The sequence below is a fragment of the Scyliorhinus canicula genome, chromosome 24, assembly GCF_902713615.1.
Source record: "Scyliorhinus canicula chromosome 24, sScyCan1.1, whole genome shotgun sequence".
Lineage (NCBI taxonomy): Eukaryota > Metazoa > Chordata > Chondrichthyes > Carcharhiniformes > Scyliorhinidae > Scyliorhinus > Scyliorhinus canicula.
In genome coordinates this window covers 18327978-18350480 of record NC_052169.1, presented here as the reverse complement: position 1 = coordinate 18350480, position 22503 = coordinate 18327978, and the positions used below count along the sequence as shown (strand labels likewise).

At 49.8% G+C, this 22503-nt stretch overlaps 1 long non-coding RNA gene across 1 annotated transcript in view; it reads left to right on the top strand.

Moving 5' to 3' along the window:
* Positions 1-22503, top strand: part of LOC119956946 — a 241089-nt gene that overhangs the window by 195956 nt on the left and 22630 nt on the right. The gene's annotated exons all lie outside the window — the stretch shown is intronic.

Genomic DNA, 22503 nt, shown 5'->3' with positions numbered 1-22503 from the left:
CAAGACCAGAATTCTCTGGCCGTTCATGCCGGCAGGACTCTCTGATCCAGCCAGCAGCACACCCTCTCCCACAGGTTTCCTGGCAGTATGGGGTGGCATCAGTGGGAATTCCCATTGACAGCGGTGGAAGCAGAGAATTCTGCTGCCAGTGAACAATTCAGCGCCTCCTGCTGCGAGAAACGTGGCTGGGAGGCCGAGGAATCTCGCCCCAAGGGTTCATCGTCCACAAGTCTCCTTTTCACAAATGGGTGAGAGGCAGTGCAGGGCAAGGCTGCGATTATCCAGAGATGTGGGGCTGGTTCTCCATCCCGCCGCGCCAGATTTCTAATTCAGCACGCCAGGAGGATGCTCTGTTTTGCCAGCTGGTCAATGGGGTTTCACATTGTGGGGAAGTCCCACGCAATCAGGAAACTCCAGGGCTGCTGGCAAAACAGAGCATCCTGCTGGCGGAGAATCCGGCCCCTGGTTTGCCACATATGTCCAGTGGGTAGCACTGTTGCTTCACAGCTCCAGTATCCCACATTCGATTCCTGGCTTGGGTCACTTGTCTGTGTGGAGTCTGCATGTTCTCCTCATGTCTGCTTGGGTTTCTCCCCCACAAGTCCCGAAAGATGTGCTGTTAGGTAATTTGGTCATTCTGAATTTTCCCTCTGTACCCAAACAGGCACCGGAATGTGGCGACTCGGGGATTTTCACAGTGTTAATGTAAGCCTACTTGTGACAATAAAGATTAATATTATTATTATGTGACACATGCGCTGGGAAGACCTGATGCAACATGGGCTTGGAGACTTCCCACTGCCAGTGGCCCTGAAGGGCAGCATTCAATTTCTTTGCCTCCAAGACTTTCCAGGGAGCAACTGGGATCTTGTGCGGCATATCACTGTCAGTTACAGATTGGTGCATTCAGGAGGTGATTAGTACCCTTTAGAGGCGGGCCTATCATTATATGAACTTTGATGTGAGCGAGGATAGCCAGACTCAGAGATTCACGGACTTCGCCACCATCTCTGGGTTCCCAAGAGTGCAGGGTGCAATAGATTGCACCCATGTGGCTATATGGGCTCCCTGGCTGCAACCTTTGATCTTCATCAAGTACATGGTTCCCTGGAAGTTGCCATGACTTCTGCATCCTTCCAGGTGCCTGGTATATTTGAGATGCCAGAAAGTATGCAGTGATGGTTGCTGAGGGAGAAGGGCTAAAAGTGGCTCATGACTTTAGGGGTTGCTGGGAGGAAGGAATTGTTGGCCAGGGGATTGGCATTGTATTTGTTACCATTGACTGTTGGTGTGTGTAAATTTGGATGAAATGTGAAAAAGAATAAAAATATATCTTTTAAAAAGTGGCTCTTGACTCCAGTGCGCCGTCCTCAAACGCCAGCCGAGGAGACCCAGAAGAGAACTTGCCTGTGCATATTTAATGAAGTTCCAAGTGCTGAACCTGGTGCGAATCTTGCCATTCTGATCGGTGGGACAGGTGCTACCGGAGCCACGCGCCACAGCACTTCCTCTCATAATAGGAGAATTCTGCCCTCGTTTCCCTTTGCCTTCCAAATCTTTTTTTTTTTACTTCATTAGTTTAATGATGGTTTGTCTCAAACCATCTTTTTGGAATTACTTATAAACTCATTTGGATTTCTGACTAGACTGTATAGAGATATCATTGCTGTAAAAGCGACCCCTTGTGAGTCAATTTAGGCACAGACGCAGTGTATTATCCTTATTCAATAATTAAACAATAGTATTAAGAGCAAAAATACTTTATAATGAAATGATGGTGACATGTAAAGTTGTTCAGTGAGTCATCGCACTTGCCTTTTTAGCTCTGCAATCTGAAAGAAGGAAGCAACTTATATTTGTCATAAATAGAATCATAGTTTTGTATTTCTATTCTGGAATCAGGATTTCCAGGTCCTGACCCCTTCCCACAATGGCTTTAGGCGTGTAATGCGATTTTGAAAGAAAATACTATTAATTGGCCCAATGTCAAGATTAGGTGGCGGCAAATAGAATTTCATAGAAATGTTAGTGCAGAAGGAGGTCATTCGGCCGATCGAGTGCACCAGCCCTTGGAAAGAGCACCCTACCGAAGCCCCCATCTCCACCCTATCCCCAGAACCCAGTAACCCCACCCAATCTTTTTGGATATTAAGGCTAATTTTAGCATGGCCAATTCACGGAACCTGCACATCTTTGGACTTTGGGAGAAAACAGGAGCACTTGGAGGAAACCCACACAGACGCGGGGCGAACATGCAGACTCTGCACAGACAATGATCCAGTCGGGGAATCGAACCCAGGTCCCTGGCTCTGTGAAGCAACAGTGCTAACAACTGTGCTATCTTGCCACCCAAATGCAATATAGCACTCAGATGAGAGGCCTCCAGGTGTGTGGTCACCAGCATACATGCAAACTGAGTAGCCTGAAGGTGCACATTGTTTTTAAGCGTAAGAGAAATGTGTGGCAAAGCTCATTAGCCATAGTGCTATTGTGAGGGAGGTAACACTGATGTTCCACTGGAAGGGGTTAATGAACAGCAGCTTTGTCTTCAATCTCTCTCTTGACCTTGCAGGAGAAAAGACTGTAAAACGCTAGAGAGAGAGAGATAGCATGACCCCAAATGGTGGAGTATCCCATCTTGTTACTCTTCCTTCTATTGAGCTGGTAGCCTTCAAAATGCTAGGGTGGCGTCTCATCAAGGAATGGGAGATGAAGGGATGGTATTCCATCCAAGAATAGATTAAATTATCTCAAAATCTCCAGGTGAGGGTAATAGAGTGTGTTCCTCCCCTATTGAAGCTACCCCAATGCACCATATTTCAGTTCTGCAGAAATATCTGCTGATAGAAATGATTCTCAAGACCATCTTCTTATGTCTCCTACTGGCCAGTTTTGGAGGGGGAGCCTGTGGCTGCAAGAGGGACATTCGTGTAATGGAGAAAGATGAAGCATCAGAACCTGCACTGTCAAATCAGTCAAGTTGCACCCTCTACCAGTATATAAATATTCACTTTGCTAGGTCCACAATCCAGCTTAGAATGGGTAGCACAGGGCGAATTGCACTACACAAGTGAGTAGGAAGAGATGAGAAAGAAAGAGATAGCTGTGGGCAGTCCCCCTCAGAGACGGGAGGACAGACACTGCCATGTTCAGCCTTGGGAGTCAAACGCAAGGTACCAGGACCAGCAGTGTGAGAGCCGGAATTCTCCGCCACTCGGAACCACGCCCCGCCGGTCGGCAGGCCCACCACGGTGATTCTCCGGCCCGCAATGGGCCGAAGTCCCGCCGCTGTTAGGCCTCTCCCGCTGACGTGGTTTAAACCACCTCTGGTGCCGGCGGGAGCAGGTGGCTGGAGCGGGCCCCGGGGTCCTGGGGGGGGGCGCGGGGCGATCGGACCCCGGGGGGTCCCCCACGGTGGCCTGGCCCGCGATCGGGACCCACCGATCGGCGGGGGGGCCTGTGCTGCGGGGGCACTTTTTTTTCTGCCACCGCCACGGCCTCCACCATGGCGGAGGCGGAAGAGACCCCCTCCGCCGCGCATGTGCCGGTGGTGACAGCGGCCACTGACGCTCCAGCGCATGTACGGACTCACGCCGACCGGCGAAGGCCTTTCGGCCATCCCGGTCGGCGGGGCGCCAAAGGCCGTTGGCGCCAGTCGGCGGAGCGGGAGCCACTCCGGCGCGGGCCTAGCCCCTAAAGGTGCGGAGAATTCCACACCTTTGGGGAGGCCCGACGCCGAGTGGTTCTCGCCACTCCGGTACGCCAGGACCCCCCGTCCCGCCGGGTAGGGGAGAATCGCGGCCCTGGTCCCACGTGTTTGGGTCCCTGAGGTAATGCGGTATTATGGGATTAGAATTGAGATCATTCATCATGTGTGTAGCACTTTGTCTCAGTCTGAGCTCCTCTAACGATAGCCTGGCCAACCAGTACACCTTTGAGCAGATACAAGAGCTGCACACTGATGTGCAAAATGTATGCCATTTATGATCTGTGAATGGTGCTAATGATGCAAAGATGTCAATAGTACCCCAACTTGTTGTTCCCTCTAAAAATCATGTGCGTCATGAAAGTTATGCCTCTGGTCCCCACAAGAATAATACGGCTGCTGGCATACCGGGTTCTTTCCACCATTCCTTACTTGAATTTACCTGGCTGCTGGCAATGTAGCCGCAGGACCATGCAATGTTGTACCGGCCCAATCAGCATCAGCACAGCTCTCTGGTTCTATTTGATTGAGGCTGAGACATCAATCTCTACAGCTGTTGTTCCAACAGTGACTGCTCTTAGAAAGTACTTCATTGGTTGTAAAGGACTTTGGGACATCCTGAGGTCCTTCAAGTCATTATTTTCGGTAAGAAATGATTAATTTAATATAAAATCAGAAATGTTTCCATTTATTCATCACACTAAAAGTGCCACACTTTTCTATAGGCAACACTGTTCTCCAGATGGGGTCTGACCCAAACTTTGAAGCATCATTTCACTCATTTGTATTTTTGCCCCCTTGTGATAAAAACCAACAATCTATTAACCTTTTTGATTGTTTATTGTATATATACCTTTAGTGATTTGCATACCTGGACACACAGATCCTTTTGCTGTTCTACACTTTCTAGCCTCAGCATTGAGAAAGCATTCTGATTTATTCTTTTTCAGATCCAAGGTTACCTCATACTTCCCAACGTTCAACTCTTATCAGCCAGTTTTGACGGCTGATTCATCTCTTTGCAACTTCAGCCTCCTTAGAATTACCTTAAGTGACTGTTAACAAACATATTTGGCTACCTGCCGCATGTGGGCAGATAGTCCTGCCTCCCATCCCACCTCTGAAAATGTCTCAGGGACAGGATTGGATCAGGAAACCAGCAGTGGCAGCTGGCAGCATTATTTTTAATGCCCACCTCTGTTCCTGGCCCCAGAGGGGGCTCAATATCCAGCCCCGTATATTATTGTACACCTTCATCCAATGGTGGTTGCCATGACACAGTGATGGGGGCATGTGGATTAGGGTCGGGAATGAAGCAGGGGATAGCCAAGGATAGGAGTGGACTCAGGATTCCTTGGGAGGCTCAACAGGGCACTTGCACTTCCCTTCATCTGCTTGCTCCTGCTTGAGGGTTCTGGAAAGCATGACCTGAAATTAAAATGGTATCAGGGGTTTCTTTACTAGCCCCTTAATTGGAAAAATGAATTGGGTACTCTAAATCTATTTTTTTTTTAAATTATTAACTCCTCTGTGTCCATTAAAAGAACTGATTCAGGTATGAGACATTTAGCTTCATTGCGTCCACCTGTCCATACTATTCTCTTCCTGCATTCTAACCACAAATTCTAGTTCTTGACAAAACCAGTATAACTCCTACTTGAATGTTTATTATTTTATGACCTTTTGAATAATTATCACCCGTTTATAAAATATTATCTCCTGCATTAATCCAGTAAATCAGTGGAAAGCTTCATTAGATCCAATTTGTCCAAACCTTCCATCATTCTAAAAACCTCTATCACATCCTCTCTCAGCTTTCTCTTTCCAGAGAGAAAAGCCCAGGATTGCCAATCTTTCCTCTAATGTCATCCCCTTAAGTTCACCAATTGACTTTTTCTGTTCTCCTTCCAGTATCAGAATAATTTTTTCAGTAGCATCTCCAATCACTGAATACCTTTCTCTCTGTGACAGCCAATAACTTATTATTCTCTTTGAAACAGGGAGATCAAAACTGCACACAGAACTCCAGATGTGGTGTCAGCATGGCCAAATGCAGTTTTAAAATGACCTCTCTAGATTTATACCTTCAGAGCCTTGCTATGCATCCCAACTTTCTGTTTGCTTTCTTAACAGCCTGGGAACATTATGCTGATGGTTTTAGTGAGCTGTCCAGAAAACCCCAATTCCAAAACATCTGCCTGTGATTTGATATAATAGGCCCTGTGCTCAGCAAAGAGGGGTGGGGATGTATTTATGGCCAATAATTTTTGTCATCTATGAGTAAAACTGTTAAAGTTACCACAGATTCCATGGAAAATTGACAAAAAAAAACCTCCCCTAACTGCGTAGGCAATAATTGCATCATGAAGATAAATCACCAACAGTGCACTACTCATAATAATCCCCCAACACTTCACTCAATGTTCTGAGTAATGTTTCCGATCAGAAAACCCCTTTACTTATCGGGTTCTCTCTACCCAACACCACTGTTATAACCTGCCTATTGGTTGGGGACATTTGGTTGTCCTATGATGTATTTTAAGGCCATCAACTAAATAGAATAACAGAAATTAAGTGAGGGACAAATTCAAAAGGGCCACTCCTGCTAGGGACATGGTTGGAGATCTTGGGGAGTATGAGTTCCCCCAAAGAGGGGCAGGCCAATCATTGGTAATTGCAGCTTCACAAATAGAGCTGGCCAGTGTGGTAACGATTAGAGAAGGAAACAGTGGATAACTACTACTGCTGTCTATATATTGTTATAAATAAAGTTACTTTCTTTTTGACTCGGCAATCTAGTGCTGGATAGTCCCTCACAAAAACCACCATCTGAGCTCTTATTGTGCCCCTTGGCAAGCAGAGGCCTTTAGGCCTGCCCAAGGGTCCTATTAACAGCTTTCATTGCAATAAACTCTCTGACTGTCCAAACCTTGCTCTGAAACCTCGGATTTTAACACAGAGCAAGGAGCAAGTTTTAGGCAGTTTGAAACTCTTGGCCTCATTACCATCGCCCAAGTGTGTCTCCAGTCTGGTGACAATGGAAATCAGTAGTGGGAGAGAAGCACCACCCCCACCCTCCCACCCCCAGGCTTTGGGGGTGGTGGGGGGGGGGGGAGGGGCAGCAAAGAATTGCATGGACGGGATTCCCTCTGGGATCCTGCTTTCCCTGACCCAGATGGACACAAAAGCTGCCCATTCCCTTATGAATGCCTTGAAGAAGCCACTTTATGGCCACTTAAGGGTCTTAGGGTCTTTTCTGCCCTGCCTCAATTATTAGGCTGGCCGGTGCTGGTCAGTGCAGAGTGGGAACCTGGAAAATGAAAGAATCTCCAACTTGGGCAGGAAGGCCCCTTTAGCTTTGGGGTGCCCTCTCCTCCGGGACCTGGGAGCTCCGACTCTCCCTCCCTCCAACCCTCCCCCAGTCCCCCCCCCCCCCCCCCCCCCCAACCACCCAGAGGGTGGCTGGAATCCCACCCCGCACCACATGCCGGCACGCATACTGGCCACTGAGGTCACCAGTTACCCACCCCTGTGCTGCATGCATCGGTCATCTCCGCCCCCCCTCTCCCCCCACCTCGGCGAAGGCTGGCCACTATCGCCGGGGGCAGGAGAAGACAGGAGGGGGATCGTCAGATATGCGGCCCCTAACCATGGCAGAGCAGAGGGCCCTAGACGTGGTCGGCGGCCCATATGGAAAGGAGGTCACCAGGGTGGAGTTTGGACGCGGGCAAGAAAGTGAGACCCTCCTGAGCTGCGGTTCCCCGTGACGTGTGTCAACCCCTACGCACACACACTCACCCCCACCACCCTCGACCCTCGGTCTAACCATGTGTCTTGGCTTGTGACTTGCAGGAGTAGCTGGAGATGGGGGAGGTCCACCTGGTATCCCCACCCCCAGCCAGTGCCACAGCCGGAGCCCAAGTCCGCCCATGAGCCGAGCAGTGATAATAGCAGCTCTGCTGGCAGTCTTTCACCCGAGATTCAGGAGATCCCGGAGCTCGAGTCCGAGGATTACACTGACTTTCCATCACAGCTGTCTCTAACACCCTCCACCATCCCAGAGACATTTAGTGAAGAGGTTCCTGGGATACTGTCTGATGCGCTCCACATAGCTGATCCTGTACAGCAGGTGGAGGTAGGAACTCCCTAGGGGGTGGACGTTCGGAGAGCAGTCGTCCAGATGGGTTTCGGGTTTCTGGAACAGATAGTCCCATCAATTGTGGGAGATTAAGTCACAGAGCCAGGTTGTCGGCATCCAGCACCTCCAGGTGCGGTTGGAGGAGTTCAACCACATGCAGCAGCAAGAGGTGGTGCTGACCATGGCCAACACCACATAGGTGGCATCCGCCTGGCCATAGGGTGGAGGCATTGGGGATGCAGGTTTGGGCTCTGGATCAGCATGTCCAAGGCTTGGGACATTCTGTGCAGGCGCTGGCCGTGGCCCAGTCACAGCAGGCCATGGCTGGGAGCGTCAGCTGGCCGACGTGGCACAGACACAGAGGGAGGTGGCCCAGTCCCAGACGGAGATGCCGCAGTCACTGGCTGATGTGACACAAACGCAGAAGCTGGTGGCACAGTCAACGGGTGACGTGGCACAGTCCCTGTGCTACATGGCTGCGAGCATGCAGACCCTGGTTGAGAACAGAACAGGCAGGGGCCAGGACATATATGTTGTATATATGTTGTCACATTAAACACCTGTTACCATTGTTGCAACCTGTTTTGGTGCTCTGTCAGATGGGTGTGAGGGGTGGTCTTGTTTGGGCTGGCCATGGAAGGGGTGCGGGGGTGGGGAATGGGCGGACGTTTTGGATGGCCCGGGATCCCCACCCTCCCTCCCCCCTCCCAGGAGGCGATCAGAGTCCCGTGCGCGTTGGCCCTGGCGCACACGTCATGCAACCTCCCGAGCCTGCCTCGGCCCCATAGCCTGCCTATCCTCTCCCCTCCCCCCGCATCCTACTCACCGGATGAGGCCTGGCGTTCCTCCTCCTCCTCCATCACTTCACCCCTCTGCTGCCTGATGTTGTGAAGGACGCAGAAGGCCGCCACGATGCAGGCGGCCCTTTCAGCATCATACTGCAGGGCCCCTCCAGAGTGGTCCAGACACCCGAACCGCACCTTCAAGAAGCTGAAGCACTGCTCTATCACTGGTCCTTGCGTGGGCGTCATTGTAGCAGGGGTCTGCGGCAATTTGTGGCCTCCGGATAGATTAGCAGAACTAGGGGGCATAGCCTCAAAATAAGGGGAAGTAGATTTAGGACTGAGTTTAGGAGGGTTGTGAATGTATGGAATTCCTTGCCCAGTGAAGCAGTTGAGGCTCCTTTATTAAATGTTTTTAAGGTAAAGATAGATAGTTTTTTGAAGAAAAAAGGGATTAAGGGTTATGGTGTTCGGGCCGGAAAGTGGAGCAGAGTCCACAAAAGATCAGCCATGATCTCATTAAATGGCGGAGCAGGCACGAGGGGCCAGATGGCCCAGTCCTGCTCCGAGTTCTTATGTTCTTATGTCATCAGACACGACCGCAGTGTATAACACCTGTCATCCAGCCGGGGTGGGGGTCTCTCGAACATGTCAGGATTCGTCAAGTGCGCCAGGATGAAGGCTTCATGCGCACTGCCAGGTGATCGGGTGGAGATGTATATGATACGCAACTGATGGTCACATATCAGCTCACCGGAGAGTGGTGACTGGGGATTTTCACAGTAATTTCATTGCAGTGTTAATGTAAGCCTTCTTGTGACAACAATAAAGATTATTATTATTTATGTATTGAGCCGCCTGGGCATATAACACCTCTGTGATGGCGCAGATGCCCCTGTGCTCCGAGGTCTGAGATCCCGGACAAGTTCCCACCCGCCGCCTGGAAGAACCCCATCGCGTAAAAGTTCAGGGTGACCGTCACCTTGATGGCCACTGGGGAGTCAGGTCTGCCATGATCTGGCAGATATGTCGCACTGTCTCCCTGCTCAGCCAGAGTCTTCAATGTCATGCCTGGCCAGCAGAACGACAGGCTCTGCCGGTACACACAAGACCTCATATGTCGACTCCTTGGCACCTCCTCCTCCTCGGCCTGTTGACCGACCGGCTCTTCAACCTTGGCGGCTGCTACCTGCTCCTCTGCGGCATGCTTTGCTGCTGCAGCTTCCTCTTCCTCAAGCAGCTCCAGCTCGTACAGCCGCAGGGCATCTCAGGGCTGCGTCGACTAGCATGGAGGCCGTCATTGCTTGTTGAATTTCAATATCCATTGGCTGCAGGGTGTGAAAGGCCAGCATGTTAGCATAGTGCATAACCTGGCAATGTTGGGGGCCTCTGGCCCTGGCATCTGTCCTTGCTGCCAGGGGTACCATCGGCTAGTGCTGCCCTTGCCAGAGTTCCGCTCCATGGCTCCCTCCCGGAGCCCTTAGCGGGGCTACAGTGGGCATTCCCCTTGGGTGGGCACCTGATGTCTTGCCCGCAGGTGGCTGCCAGGTTGTGGGGGGTATGGTGGAGGATGGGGTTTGGGGGCGCCCATAAGGCCAGTGTCACTCTGCAGAGCCAGGGACCAAGGTGGGGTGTGCAGCAAGGTGGCTGCCTTGAAGGCCACGGCGATGGCGGTCCTAGGGTGGACACCGCCCCAGTCCCGTGGGGGGTTCTCCCCAGCCACACGGTCCATTCTCCCGCCACCCGTCCACCCCAGCCAGCCTGGTCAGTGCCCGCCTGGCAGCCCACAATGGCACCTCTGTGTCCTACCTCTTCTCTCTCTCCTTCATCAGCCACGTCGCTGGTTTCACGATTTTTAAAAGCACAAGTGAACTGTGCCGTCGGGAACTTGGCCCATCGGAAGCGGATAATCGCGGATGTCCCAGAGAGTACCAGGTCCAGCAAACCCACTAATGATATGCAAACGGTGTTTACTGTGCGTGCATTCTGGACCGCATTGACGCCACTGTCGATGTGACAGAGAATTGCGATTTGAGTCAAATCGACGCCTGCGCGATTTTGGCATTGGAACCTATTCTTCACCCAATCGCGTTTCGCGATTTCAGCACCAGCCAATGGAGGATCCCCAGAGACTTGTGACAGCCATCCAAGTCATTCAGTGGGGATTCGATGGGGGCTGGGGGGGACTAGTGGGGTGTGGTCCAGGTTTGGCAGGGGGGAGCACTATGGCAGGCTGGGTCCGCGCGTGACCGACACCATGTTGTACAGCGCGGCCACCACCGTGCGCATGCGCAGCCACAGACTTGGCCATCATCCATCCGTATCTGCAGTACAGAAAGATTATAAGCAGAAGAAGATAGTTATTGGACAAATTCAGTGCAGTGGGTTCACTTTGAATTTAGTACAAAAAGCCAGCACTCTCGCTGCTATCCTGTTTTCAGAGGGTCTCACCACTGTTTTGATGCTCACAGATTTCTAGTTAGGTCTTGTTTTTTTTTATTCCTTCATGTGATGTGGGCATCACTAGCAAAGCCAGAATTTATTGCCCGTCCCTAGTTACCCTCAGTCAAATGTATTTTTTGAAACCCGATCTGTTTGAAAGGTTTAAATTCTGTTCTTCAATCCAAAGGCATTTTCTGACCAACCTGTGTGTCATTATCAGCTTTGTACGCCAGAATGCAAAATACAAGACACACTGGATACTTTTAGAAAAATAATGCTTGTTTATTTCTCAAATTCCTTAGTGTTACACAGAGCATGGGACAGTTTTTGTTGAGGTCATGATCTTGATCTTTTCCTCTAAATATCCCATGTCTTTACCAGAGCATAGGCTCATTATAATATAGATACATCTATCAAAATGATAGACACTGTGCTGATTCTCACCTCCTTTGAAAATATTCTTCTCAGGAATCAAGGATTATGGGGAGTGATCGGAAAAGTGTTGTTAAGACAAAAAATCAGCCATCATCATATTGAATAGCAGAGCAGACTCAAGGGACCATAAAGTCTACACCTGCTCCTATTACTTAAGCTCTTATGCTCCCAGCGGGGGCAAATGCAGGCCTAACTTTGATGGTCTGTGAGTCTAGCCCATTTGCTTGATTTTCCTGAGGGCAGTCAATTAAGAGGGCACCTCGAAGAGCCCCATCCAATTAAAGATGACAACTTGTTTGCTGAGGCTGGAGAACGAATCAGAGGGCTTGCAGTCTGAGAAAGCCTGTAGCCCCCCCGGAAGAAGTGGGTGCTAATCAGGCAGCAAGGAGAGCATGAGGGCACGCAGGTGGAAAAATTTAGAAAGCAGATGGGCAAGTAGTTTGAGTGGCCAGGTAAAGAGAATCCTTTAAAGCCACTATCAAGGAGACATTGGGCCTGATCCAAAGGCCTCTGGGTGACAGCTCCAAGGCTGCGAAAGAGCAGGGCGAGATGTTGAAGAGTATGGAGGAGGCTTTGTCACAGCATGAGGCAGTTTGCCTCTTTGGAAGCGGAGTTGCTGCTAGTGGCGGAGAATAACAAGGGCCTAAACGGTAGGGCTGCTGGAGAGAGTGGAGGGCTCAGTACTTCTTGGAGATACTCTCCTGGCTGGTGGGAGGAGATGAGGGCTGGAATTCTCTCGTCATTGCAATTCACTTTGCACCCACGCCCGTGGGTTTCCTGTGTCATGGGGTAGCTTCAATGGGAAACCCATTGATAAGCAGTGGGCATAGCAGGGGTTATCTGCTGCAGTTGTGGCTGATGATGGCTATTTGGAGGCCACAACTGACGTGGAGAACCATTGCAAAGACACCCATGCAGCGACCAGGGACCAGCGACCATGATCGAGTGATACACTGATGTGCTCAAATGCAGTTCAGGAGACTACCTTCTCTGGAGGGGCTTTTCAGTATAGCACTAGAAACGTCTCACACATTGCGGTAGCCTGCTGCCTCCTCCACAACATTGTGCAGCAGAGGGGAAACATGCTAAAGGAGGAGAAGGAACACCAGGCCTTATGCGATGAGGAGGATGCAGAGGAGAGTCAAGATGGGCAGGGCATGGGGTCCGGCAGCCATGGGAGGCCGCACAATGTGTGCGCCTGGTCGCTGCGCACTGGACATCACTTCCAGGTTCACTGACTAGGGGGCCTAGCCACCGACAGCCCTACCCTACCATCTCATCACCCATTGTTGGAGGGGGCGGTGAGAGTGGGCGGGGAGCGGGGGGGCAGGGCTGGGGGCCATGTATGCGCGGGGGCTGCCCTGGGGACCCCGGCCCTGTCCTCCAAAGCCCGCGCCTATCACCATCGGCCTCCCAACCCCCCTACCCGGCACACCCCTGCACCCAGCCTAGTCCATCCGCATAACCTGCAGACAGTATACCGAGGCAGGTCGGAACGTCAGTGTACAGAGGTTGTTATTGTGATCGATACATGTGCCCTGGCCCGTTGAAGAGTTTTGGCTCCTTCTCGGGATACAAGTTAAATTTAGTGAAGAGTGAATATTTTGTGGTGAACACTTCTGGGAGGGGAGCCAGTTTGGAGGGTTTGCCTTTCCGTCTGGCTGAGACTAGCTTTCAGTATTTGGGGGTCCAGGTGGTTCGGGATTGGGCCTGGATCCGTAATTGAATTACACTATCCTATCCGCTGCACCCGTCCAACTTAAATGGCATGTAGCTTTCTGGCCTTACGGGCCCTAATGCTTCGTCCAGGTACGGAGAGGGCCGCCGTGAATCCCCCTATGTGACCTGGGTACCGTTTGACGGCCGTCCGCTGTAGCAACCGGGCCTGGATAGTCCCGGCAGTCATTCAGGTGTCCCAGGTGGTGTGGTTTCACCCTGTTCTGCCCGGGAGGTGTTGCTGGGGAGTGGTGTGCTTGTACACGGCTGCAGCTGTCAGGCTATCGAGTGCTAGTCCTGACCCCAGTGAATCAGACGCTACCAGACATTGGAAGCGGCACGCTTTTGTCAACATAGAACACTCGTGATTCAGCTCCTGGTTTAAACAGAGTATTCCACTGCATTTCTTTGAAATGCAAATCAGAAGCCTGAATCAGAGTCAAACAGCGGGGGAGCCCTGGGTTCATGTGGTGGGTGCGGTTGTTTTATGCGGCTCCTTCGGCCAGCATGCGTACCGACACCATGAGTTTGGGATCGCTTCGGCTACATAGGGGACAAGACAGGCATGTCCAGGTTTCCCCTCTTGTTTGCACTGGCGATTTGAGACATTGGCGATTGCCCCGAGGGCCTCAAATAAGTGGAGAGGGATTGTTAGGGGTGGGGTGGAGCACAGGGACTCACTCCACACCTCCTTGTCCAGCATGTGTTCTTGTATGCAGATGACCTTCTGCTTTACTTGAGGGACCCTGGGCCAGTTATGGGGAACATAATGGGTACATTGAAGAGTTTTGGCTCCTTCTCGGGATACAAGTTAAATTTAGTGAAGAGTGAGTATTTTGAGGTGAACACTTCTGGGAGGGGAGCCAGTTTGGAGGGTTTGCCTTTCTGTCTGGCCGAGACTAGCTTTTGGTATTTGGGGGTCCAAGTGGTTCGGGATTGGGCCTGGCTCCGTAATTGAATTACACTAACCTAGTGGGGAGGGTCAAGGTGTCCTGCAATGGCCTTCCATTGTCTTTGGCGAGCCGGGTGCAATCCGTCAAGATGAATATTTATTTTATTTCAGTGTCTACCAGTATACCTACCCAAGTTTTTTTTCAGGCTTATATTGGGTTTCATAAGAGCGGGAAAACCCAGAGGATTTGGAACGGGGTCCTGCATAGGGATAGACCGTCGGTGGTGGGGGGGGGGGGGGGGGGGGGGGGGGGGGGGTGCTTGCACTGCCGAATTTGATGTTTTACTATTGGGCTGCCAACAAGAGAAGGTGCTGGGGTGGTGTGGAGACCAGGGGGTGTACCTGTATGTGGATGGAGTCTCGATCATGTCGAGAGTCCAGTTTGGGGGCATTGGCGACGGCATCTTTGCCTTTTGCTGCGGTAAAATACTCTTCAAATTCGGTGGTGGTCTCCACTTTAAAAATACAGAGGCAACTCCGGCAGCCTTTCCAGTTGGGGTCAGCGTCAAGGTGGGCTCCTATTTGTATGAACCACTTGTTTGAACGGGGGAAGGGGCTGGAGAGAGTGAGGAATTTATTTTTGGTGGGGCCATTTGCCAGTCTCAAGGAGCTGAAAGAGAAAGTTGGGCTCTCGAGCTCGGACACGGATGAGCTGGCATTTGCTTTGCTTTTTTCTCGGAGGCAAGTCCTCCTGAGTTGGAGGGTGGTGATGCCACCAGGCGTTTGAGCCTGGCTAGCTGACTTTAAAAAAAATATTTTTTCGTTCTTTTAAAAATTTTCTCCCAAATTTACACCCAACCATAAACAATAATCAGAAACGAATGTAATGTCGATCCCCATATCAAGAACAACGATCCCATCCTCCCACCAAACACCAAACATTAGCCCGCATTTTAACATAAACAAATGACAAAGAGGAATCAGGAATCACCCATAGTCACCATTAACACATACAGTCCCCCCTCCCCCAACTCTCCCAGACTTCACCCCCCCCGCCAGCAATGTTCGATGTGATCCAATTTTCGAAAGTGCATAAAGAATAACGCCCATGAATTTCAGAACCCCTCCATCCTTCCCCTCAGTTCAAATTTGACCTTTTTAAGCATTAAGAAATCCAGCAGTTCCCCCCGCCACGCCAGGGCACAGGGTGGAGAGGTTGATCTCCACCATAACAGGATCCGCCTTGGGGCGATCTACGAGGCGAAGGCTACGACATCTGCCTCCCCGCCCGTTTCCAACCCCAGCTGGTCTGACACTCCGAATATGGCCTCCCGAGGGCTCGGGTCCAGTTTCACGTGCACCACTTTAGAGATTACCCTAAACACCTCCTTCCAGTAATCCTCCAGCTTTGGACAGGACCAAATCATATGAACGTGGTTTGCGGGGCCTCCCCCGCAGCGTTCACACACATCTTCTACACCCTCAAAGAGCCAGCTCATCCTCACCCTTGTAAGGTGCGCTCTCTACACCAGCTTCAGCTGTATCAGCCCCAACCTCGCACAGGAGGTGGAGGCGTTCACCCTCCGGAGCACCTCACACCAGAAGTCCTCCTCCACACCCTCTCCCAACTGTTCCTCCCACTTTGCCTTGATCCCTTCTAGTGGAGCCTTCTCCTCCTCCAAAATAGCCCCGTAAATCGCCGATACTACCCCCTTCTCCAGTCCCCCTGTCGTCAGCATCTCCTCCAGCAATGTGAAAGCCGACTCTACTGGGAAGCTCTGTATCTCCTTTCTGGCAAAGTCTCGAACCTGCATGTATCTAAATATTTCCCCCTACTCCAACCCATACTTCGCTCCCAGCTCCTTCAATATCACAAAACGACCCCCAAGAAATAAATCTTTTCGTGTTCTAATTTCTTTCTCCTCCCATCTCCGAAAATTTACATCCCACTTCCCAGGCTCAAATCTATGATTCCCCCAAATCGCATTTCCCTTGATCCTTCCCCCAACCTGAAGTGCTGTTGAAACTGCCTCCAAATTCTCAACAAAGCTATTACTACCGGATTCCCTGAGTATCTCCCTGGGGCCATTGGGAGCGACGCTGTCACTAGCGCCTTAAATCCCGACCCCCCCCCTAGAGGCTGTTTAGCACAGGGCTAAATCGCTGTCTTTGAAAGCAGACCAAGGCAGGCCAGCAGCAGCAGCGGGGGTTCAATTCCCGTAGCAGCCTCCCCGAACAGGCGCCGGAATATGGCGACTAGGGGCTTTTCACAGTAACTTCATTTGAAGCCTACTTGTGACAATAAGCGATTTTCATTTCAAACTCTCCTCCATTCTGACCCATTGGGATTCAACCCCTCTGACCCAGCTCTGTACCTTCCCCACATTCGTCGCCTAGTAATAATACATCAGGTTCGGAAGACCTTTAAACCCCCTGCCTGCCTTCCTGTCTGTAGCAGCACCTTTTCAATTCTGGCCACCTTCCCTCCCCATATGGACGAGGTAATCATCCCTTCAATCGCTCTAAAAAATGCCTTTGGCAGGAAAATCGGCAGGCATTGAAAAATAAAGTGGAATCGCGGCAGCATATTCATTTTAACCGCCTGTACCCGAGCTGCCAATGACAGAGGGAGATCATCCCACCTTGCCAGATCAGCTTTCACTCTCCCCACCAAACTAGAAATGTTGTAAACCACGGAGCCCCCCTCCCTCCTCTCTCTCCCCCCCCCCCCCCCCCCCCCCCCCCATTTCTGGCAACCTGCACCCCCAGGTATCTAAAGTGAGTCCCTGCCTTACGGAACGGCAGCCCCCCAGGCCCCTGCCCCCTACCCCTGGCCGAGACACCACAAAATATTCACTCTTGTCTAGATTTAATTTGTATCCTGAGAAAGACCCAAACACCCGAAGCAGATTTGGTATTCCCCCTATTGACACACTTGGTGCCGACACGTATAATAACAAGTCATCGGCATATAAGGACACCCAAGCTCTATCCCCACACTATCCCTTTCCATACCCACAAACTTCTTAATGCGATGGCCAACAGCTCAACCATGAGTGCAAACAGCAGGGGGGGACATGGGACATCCCTGTCGACTCCAACGGTGGAGAGGAAAGTATTCTGAGCTGATGTTATTTGTGAAATGGGCCTGTACGACCCTCACGCCATCGGATCCTTATCTTTCTTAAGTAACAGGGAAATCGATGCCTGCCCTAAGGTTTGTGGTAACACCCCCTTCCCCATCTTTTAAGATTGGCAAGAAACCTTGACTTCTTGACTGGGCCTGCCAGCCCCTTCACGTTCCGCGTGACAATCCTAACTGGGGATCTCACCCCTTCCCCGCCTTATCGAACATCATCATACCAATGGGCCCTGCCCCGTGAGCCTGACCCGACCCTTTCCATTATTAACATTGAACCCACTCCCCGAATTCCCACCAGCACACTTCCCCTCGAGAAAATCTCCCCCCCCGTATCGATCCAACTGCTCCTGGCGAGGTGATTTGATGGGGGTTTTGAACCTCAAAAAACTCAAATATACCATGAGGAGGTCAATTAGAAGGGTTCTACTGTAGATGGCAACTGTTCACATGTACTTTAAGGAATTGGTCACTCTTCGCTGTTAGAGGAGAGGGGGGGTTGGGGGGAAGGAGTTAGAGGGGACAGGGTGGGGGGGGAAGGAGTAAGGTGGGAGGTGGGCTTATTCGGTTATTGATTTTATTTCTCCGTTTACTTTTTTTTGGTAATTTTAGTATTTTTTGTATAAAATTATAAAAGTTTAATAAAAATATTTTTTTTAAATTTAACTGGAACCTCTGTGCTTTGTGAACACATAATGTAACAATTGTCAAAATGCTGCTGTGTTGCAGAAACATTTGTGTATGTTAGTATTGTATATTGTCACCTTCCATCAATTTGCAACGGTTGTCTATTCCTGAAACAGCCAGTTATGGCTAGTTTGACTTATTGAGATAAATGTATACTACACATGGAGTATAATGTGTTGAGATGTGAATATGAAAGAAAATAAGAAAGGCATTATTATATGGCAGAGTTCACGTTCCCTCAGGACATCCCAAAGCTCTTTACAGTCGATGAAGCACATTTGAATTATCTTTAGTGTTGTATTGTGAGAAACACAGCAGATAATTTTCACACAGCAAGCTCATACAAATTTTACAGCCCCCTCGTGGTGGGGGCCAGGCCATAAAATGCAGCGATCCGTTCAAATTTCCCTTGACTTTGGCGGGACCAGAGAATCCTGCCAGCGGGAGAGGCGGTAAAATTCCACCCTGTACATTTCTAATTATCAGTTAATCCATTTTGATGATTTTGGTTGAGAGATCATTTCCCTATTTTTAGTGCTAGAGGATCGTTTATATTCACCTGACAGGTCTTCAGTTTAAGACATTATTCAAAACTGCGTGGGTTTCCTCCGGGTGCTCCGGTTTCCTTCCACAAGTCGCGAAGGACGTGCTTGTTAGGTGAAATGGACATTCTGAATTCTCCCTCAGTGTACCCGATCAGGCGCTGGAATGTAGCAACTAGTAACTTCATTGCAGTGTTATTGTAAACCTACTTGTGACACTAATAAAGATTATTATCATTATTATGTGACTTCTCTGAGAGACTCACGGACCACTGCAAGGGAATGTCAGTCTGGACTTCATGCTCAAGTCTCTGGAGTGGGGATTGAAATCACAATCTTCTGAGCCAATTGTAAGTCATGGCTGACACCTGACACTGTAAATTGGGAGGTGCCCACTCTATCCAACATATTGAAAGCTGTTGTGAAATCATTAATGCCATTGCTATAAAGTGATTGAAGTGGTTTGTTTGTTGTTAAGCAGGAAGCCCATAGAACTTCCTTCTTATTAGCATAAAATTAGCAGCCTCTTTTGAGGCTGAAAATTTTTTGAAACTTTCCTTCAGTTTACGCTGAAAACATGATGCTCCTCGTTGCCCTAAACTGGCTGGCGTTTCTCGCAGAAGCTCAAGGTACACTTTTTCTGATTTAGTTTTGTATAATGTTGATTTTTTCACTGAGTTTTATGTATTTTTTGCCTCCCATTCTAAAACAGCTCTGAGTAATTTTTAGACATGATATGACTGAAGTGTAGAAGGCTCAGGAGCAACAGGTGACTTTGGACCTAAACTTCCAAAACTCTCCACCACAGGGGTTTTCCGAGCCTCACACTTTGGCCTGTAGACCAATTGTTAAAGATTGATCACCATAAGTAACTAACTCCATTATTGTTGTATCATTTGTCAACCAGGATGATAGAAAAGCAAACTCGATGGACATCTGACTTTTCTCAATTTGTCCCTATTTCTAAGTTTATGATGATTATGTTCACTGGCTGCAGTGTGGTACTGCAGAGTTAGGATGATTTGTAAGTGTCTGTAGTTTATTTTGATTCGATAGTTATGAAAGCCTGGCTTCCAAAATGATCACATAAGACACATCCTGACTGTGACTGTGGCCAGATGCTGCAACACTGTGAACTGGTTGGTTGTGGGAGTGATGAACAAACAGGAGGACATAAGGGCACACCTATAAACCTACAAATCTGGAGCAGATACTCCATTAAATATATAAGGGGAACCAGGGGAGTGGAGTTAGCCACCAGCAATGCATCCAGTGGAGGCCTAAGATCAACGAGGGACCGAGACCAGATGTAGGATAGCGGATAGGCGACAAGCGAAGTGTGTTGCGGGGTACGGGGTAAATGGGGGTTGGCAGTTAGGGGGTAGCTCCAGCAGGACCACATTCCTGATTCTTGGTTGCTTGATCGGACACTGAGTCCCTTTGAACAAGGAATTCCTGCCCTCAATCCTTTGGAAACGCACAAGCAACCCTGGCAGGGTTTGCTTTTTGGGTTTCCCACATGGCGATACCCCACCAACACTGGATGAATACCAGCAATGGAGGAATGAAGTCCTTAAGTGCGCATTAATTGCGCACTTAAGACCCTCAATTGGTGGCAGGGTAAGGCCATCACAAGCCTTCCCACCCGGAACATAATCGGGGTAGAGGTGGGAAGGTGACAAGGTTCTCTCGCCTGATTAAATGTCTGTTATTCACCAGGATCTGGACCCTGACATTATTCCAGGAATAGTACTGAAGACGTGCTCCAAAGCTAGCTGCACTCTTAGCCAACCTGCTCCAGTACAGCTACATTGGAAATGTGGAAAGTTGCCCAGATAAGTCCTGTCCACAATACAACCACAATCTGTAACCTTATGACCCTCCATGTTCCTCACTCTAGAAGAGTTAGCCATGATGTGGAAATGCCGGCGTTGGACTGGGTGAGCACAGTAAGAAGTCTTACAACACCAGGTTAAAGTCCAACAGGTTTGTTTCAAACACGAGCTTTCGGACCACTGCTCCTTCCTCAGGTGAATGGAGAGGTATGTTCCAGAAACGTTTATATAGACAAAGTCAGAGATACCAGGCAATGCTTAGAATGCGAGCATTTGCGGGTAATCAAATCATTACAGATCCAGAGACAGGGGGTGATCCCAGGTTAAAGAGGTGTGAATTGTCTCAAGCCAGGACAGTTGGTGGGATTTTGCAAGTCCAGGCCAGATGGTGAGGGGTGAATGTAATGCGACATGAATCCAAGATCCCGGTTGAGGCCGCACTCATGCGTGCGGAACTTAGCTATAGGTTTTTGCTCGGCAATTCTGCGTTGTCGCGTGTCCTGAAGACCGCCTTGGAGAACGCTTACCCGGCGATCAGAGGCTGAATGCCCTTGACTGCTGAAGTGTTGCCTGACTGGAAGGGAACATTCCTGCCTGGTGATTGTCGCACGATACCCATTCATTCGTTGTCGCAGTGTCTGCATGGTCTCGCCAATGTACCACGCTTCAGGACATCCTTTCCTGCAGCGTAAGAGGTTACTACATTGGTCGAGTCGCACGAGTATGTGCCGTGTACCTGGTGGGTGGTGTTTCCACGTGTAATGGTGGTATCCATGTCGATGATCTGGCATGTCTTGCAGAGATTGCCCTGGCAGGTTTGTGTGGTGTTGTGGTCGCTGTTCTGAAGGCTGGGTAATTTGCTGCAAACAGTGGTTTGTTTGAGGTTGCGCGGTTGTTTGAAGGCCAGTAGTGGGGGTGTGGAGATGACCTTGGCAAGATGTTCATCTTCATTAATGATGTGTTGAAAGCTGCAAAGAAGATGTGATAGTTTCTCCGCCCCAGGAAAGTACTGGACAACGAAGGGTATTCTGTCAGTTGTGTCCCGTGTTTGTCTTCTGAGGAAATCGGTGCGGTTCTTTGCTGTGGTGCGTTAGAACTGTCGATCGATGAGTCGAGCACCATATCCCGTACGTACGAGGGCATCTTTCAGTGTCTGTAGATGTCTGTTACGTTCCTCCTCGTCTGAGCAGATTCTGTGTATACGGAGGGTTTGTCCTTAGGGGTTGGCTTCTTTAATATGTTTCGGGTGAAAGCTGGAGAAGTGGAGCATCATGAGGTTATCTGTGGGCTTGCGGTAAAGCGAAGTGCTGAGGTGACCGTCCTTGATGGAGATGAGTGTGTCCAAGAATGCAACAGAATTTGGAGAATAGTCCATGGTGAGTCTGATGGTGGGATGGAACTTATTGATCTCATCGTGTAGTCGTTTCAGTTATTCTTCACTGTGGGTCCAAAGGAAAAAAATGTCATCGATGTATCTGGTGTATAACACCGACAACGATGCCGGTGTGGCATCAAGGAGCCCTAGCAAAACTGAAGTCAATGGGAATCAGGAGGAAAACTCTCCATGTCTAGCACAAAGGAAGATGGCTGTTGGAGGTCAGTCATCTCAGCTTCAGGCCATCACTGCAGGAATTCCTCAATGGTGTCCAAGGCCCAACTATCTTTAGCTGCTTCGGTCTTAAAGTCAGAAGTGAGGATTGTTCATTGATAATTGCACAATGTTCAGCACCATTCATGACTCCTCAGATACTGAAGCAATCCATGTCCAAATGTAGCAAGACCTGGATAATATCCAGTCTTGGACTGACAAGTGGCAAATAACATTCATGCCACACAAATGCCTGGAAATAACCATCTCCAACAACCGAGATTCCAACCATCTTCCACTGACATTCAGTGGCATTACCATTGCTGAATCCCCCACTATCAACATCCTGGAGCAATTTTAATAGAAATTGAACTGGTCCAGCCATGTAAGTATTGTGGTTACAAGAACAGGTCCAACCCTGGGAATTCTGCAACGAGTAACTCATCTCCTGACTTCTCAAAGCCTGTCCACAATCTACAAGGCACAAGTCAGGAGTGTGATAGAATACTTTCCACTTGCCTGGATGAGTGCAGCTTCAAAAACACTCAAGAAACTTGACACCATCCAGGATGAAGCAGCCAGCTTGACAGGCACCCCATCC